Genomic DNA, 4,097 nt, shown 5'->3' on the forward strand with positions numbered 1-4,097 from the left:
TATATATATATATATATATATATATATATATATATATATATGTGGGTATATGTATGTATCTAATATGCATATGTCATATGTATATACAATAACAGTTTAGTATGTCTTTTCCCTTTGTTCCTAATCATTGTTACAGTGCTTTCCATGGTCTTTACAATGAAAATCCTGTAGGAATGATGTGGGACACATAGAGGAAACACTCCTTTGGGAATCAACAAGCTCTAACTTGATCCACCACCAATGCTGAATGTTTAGAAAACGGTCGATTCTTTTGTCTTTTCAACTTGGATTCAGTCATAGAATACTTCAGATTACCATTCACTATTGATACAAAGACCAAAGACAAAGATATTTCTTGCAACCATAAATGACATGAATAAAAATCGTTTTTGTATCTCCGGGATCTTTGATGTGAAATCACGAAGCAGATTTTGTTGTATCTTGGGAGGGTCACTACGCCAGTAAGAAACATACACTGGTTGTATTTCACTTCTGATTGACCTGGAGAAGTGAGAGCATGGCATTTATGAGGTTGCGAATGGTGCTGAAAGGACTCTGATGAACTTCACTTATTGATTAAATGATTGACTGAGCGATTAATCAAATAGCCAATTAGTTAACTGGTTAAATGGTTAACTAATTGACTAACAACAATAAAAGAAGTGAAACAGAATCAATGCCTGTATGTGTTTCTTATTGGCATGATGGCCCTACCAAGGCACAACAAAAATAGTTCATGTGTCTAAAATACAAGTGAAGGTGCATGGCCTGGTGGTTAGGGTGTTGCACTCCTGATTGCAAGATCATGAGTTTGATTCCCAGACCAAGGTAGTGTATTGTGTTCTTGAGCAAAACATCTTCATTCCATGTTGTTCCAAGCCACTCAACTGTAAATGGGTCCACCCTGTGATGGAATAGCTTTCTAATCAGAGGAATGCTGACCTGCTCATCTTGCCAGTGGGGGGTGGGGAGTCATTTGAAAGCTAAAACCAATGCAAAGTGTATTGTGACCAGTGATGTATAACAAGATCTGATAGTCTAGATGATACTGTGAAAATACAAGTATACACACAAATGGACTTGCTGTGTAAACATACAAATATACACATTCACTAATTGACTCATGGATGAGACAAATAAATGTCTTGTAACCAGTGGTGGACTGGGTCTAGAAATATTGGTTGCCAGGAGACTAAGGGAGCCCACCCGCAACTACAATGCTATCATTTAAGTTGTTTTTTTTTTGGTTAAAAGTATTCTTTTCAATTGTCTACAAACACAGCCAGGCTGAAATAATTAGTGCATTCTTCTAGGAGTGAATAAAAAATTCTGAAACTTGAAGGGATGGACCCCTTAGATACTAACATGGGACCACATGTACGGACTCTAATGGTGCAGGGACCCACTTGCCATCAGGGAAGCTGGTAACCTGGCCAGTCCACCGCTGCTTCTAACTACATATATACTTGACTATAAGATGCCCTCGCCTATAAGATGCACCCCCAACTTACAAGGTTCAAATCAGGAATTTTATCATTGACATGATTCTAAGTTGCAGTGACTTTTTTGATGTTGGGGAGCAAAGTTTGATTAGGAATTGTGCCAATATATATATATATATATATATAAATAATTTAGAGAAGAACCACCGATATACAATTCAAACAATGAAGGAGATCAGACATCATAAAGAAAAACATACTCTACAAAATACTAATTTAAAAATCTATACCTAAAAGAAAAGTTTATAATCCATAAAAATCTATAAAATACGAGACTAAAAATTTAATTCAGTTTAGTAAGTTGATAAAAAAGAAAGTGAATTGTAGACTACGCGTGTTTCGTGGCCACATAATAGCAGAAAAAATCTGTACAATTCACAATAAAACAATAAATCGGTCGAGATAAATTCTACTCGGAATGAAGTCACTCTTCAGGTCTTTATAAATTCTAACAATGTATCCTACTATTTAAATAATACAAATAAAATGAAATAGAAATAAAGTAGAAATATCTGTACAAGTAGGAATGCTCTTATTAGTACAATACATAAAATGTCAAGGTTTAATAATAATAATTATCTGTCAAGTTAAAGGCATAATTCCTCTAGTAAAGAAATGCTATCTGTAGATTAAGGATAGGAATATATATAAAAAGATAATGTTATTAATTAATAAATGAATTCGAACGTTTAACAGTATTCATAAAATAAACATTTAACTTCATTCTTTGAATTGCATTTTGGTGATTCTTCTCTAAATAATTAATATATTTTTTATTATAAAATTCAATTTGGTATTACTAAATTAAATATCCTTGTAAGTTTGGATTTTGACATTCCCTAATGTTATAATATTTATATATATGTATGTATTTATGAATGTGTGTGTGTGTGTGTGTGTGTGTGTGTGTCTGTCTGTTAGTCCCCCATCATCGCTTGGCAAATGATGTCGGTGTGTTTATGTCCCTGTAACTTAGTGGTTTGGCAAAAGAGAACAATTGAATAAGTACTAGGCTTACAAAGAATAAGTCCTGGGGTTGATTTGCTCTACTAAAGGCAGTGTTCCAGCATGGCCACAGTCAAATGAGTGAAACAAATAAAATAATATATATATATGAATATATTATTGTCTTTTAACTGAATCCAACAAGTAACAAACTCACCGATTGCTGGTTCAAACCTGAACAGAAGCAAGACTGTTCTCACTTTACAAACCTGAAAGATAAATAAAAAAAAAAAAGAGAATGAAAGAAAGGAATGTTGGGATTGGTTCAGTCGTTGTAGAAGGGTTCAAGGATAGAAAGAGAGAGAAAGAGAGGAAGAAAAGAAAGAATAATTGACAAAAGAGAAATACAAACAGAGAGAGAGAGAGAGAGAGTTAATGAGGAGGAAAAGATAGAGTGGTTCAAGTAAGATAAAACAAGGTCTATAGATGAATAATAATAGGATGTTGTTAGTAATAGGATGTGTGCTAGAAATGTAATTGTACTTTGTGTGTATTGGTAACATGAAACCCAGTACAATTTGTTCGTGACTAAACTGGCAATATTATGGCGCTTGCTTGGTCAGAAGGGGGTTTCTGTTGGTCATCCTGCAGGACAAAAAACAAAGACTGTCAAAGAGTGAATGAACTGAGTAGAGTCAATGGCCATCTGATAGCTGGGAGTCAGAGACTCCTAGCGTTTGTGTAGACATCTGTCTCTAGAAGGAAAATTCTGATGTAACATCTGTGACTCTGTTTGCATCCAATGATGTGGAGTTGTTCTTCTTTTTGGGAGGATGCATATGTAGCAAGGCACAAGAAGCCAGTGCCATTTTGTATGAGATCACGCCGGTAGCCATTACCATGTCCGAGACTGGAGCGAGATCTCTCCTGCAACCATTTGCCATATGCAAGACGACGGCGAGACTCTCGTCGGCAACGACTCTTTAAGCAGGAGAATTAAGACATTCTTTCTCTTTCTTCCTTCTCGCTTACGCTGAGAAACACTGCGAAACTGGCAGCTCACAGAGGATTCTTATCTCACTCTAACTTCACCTGTTATCTCCAGAGGATTACCTCACCTGTGCAGAGCTATAACGAACCACACGCTGCATGGAACATGGGCATCAAATGATGATGATGATGATGACAATTGTACTTGTATGGTCATGTGATATGTATGGTTGAAGATATCTGCCTAAAGAAGAGCTGATCTCTGAATGTGGAGAGAAAGACCCAGGAAGATGTAAGACAAAGTGCTGAGAAATGATCTTCAGACGTTGAGCGTCAGAGAGGAGATGACAAAGGTCCATGACTTTCGGTGATTTGCTGGGCTTGAAAAGACCCATCCATTTAAATAAAATCCAGGATATAAAAGCATGTCTTTTATACCCAGGCCAGCACCACCCCACCATCAAAACTCATCTCTCTCCTCAATACCTCTACCCCTTCCCCACCCATGCTCACCACTGCTTTATTCCCTCCCCCTCCATTCTCCCTCACATACTTACCTACACACGCTATATTTTTGTTGAATCCCTTCCCCACAACATATACTCCTAATATCCCCTCCCTCTACCTGTGCCCACTCACTCAATCCCCCTCTGCCAGCTC

The 4,097-nt window shown here is 36.8% G+C and overlaps 1 protein-coding gene across 1 annotated transcript in view; it reads right to left on the reverse strand.

The window, feature by feature from the left end:
* LOC106867333 (protein RD3) overlaps nucleotides 1-2,706 on the reverse strand; it is an 18,635-nt gene extending 15,929 nt beyond the window's left edge. Inside the window, exon 1 of the mRNA XM_052966872.1 lies at nucleotides 2,665-2,706. The gene's annotated coding sequence lies outside the window, so the exon portion shown is untranslated. The remainder of the gene's footprint in view (nucleotides 1-2,664) is intronic.
* Between the last annotated feature and the right edge of the window lie 1,391 nt (nucleotides 2,707-4,097).

This window comes from Octopus bimaculoides, chromosome 4, assembly GCF_001194135.2.
Source record: "Octopus bimaculoides isolate UCB-OBI-ISO-001 chromosome 4, ASM119413v2, whole genome shotgun sequence".
NCBI lineage: Eukaryota > Metazoa > Mollusca > Cephalopoda > Octopoda > Octopodidae > Octopus > Octopus bimaculoides.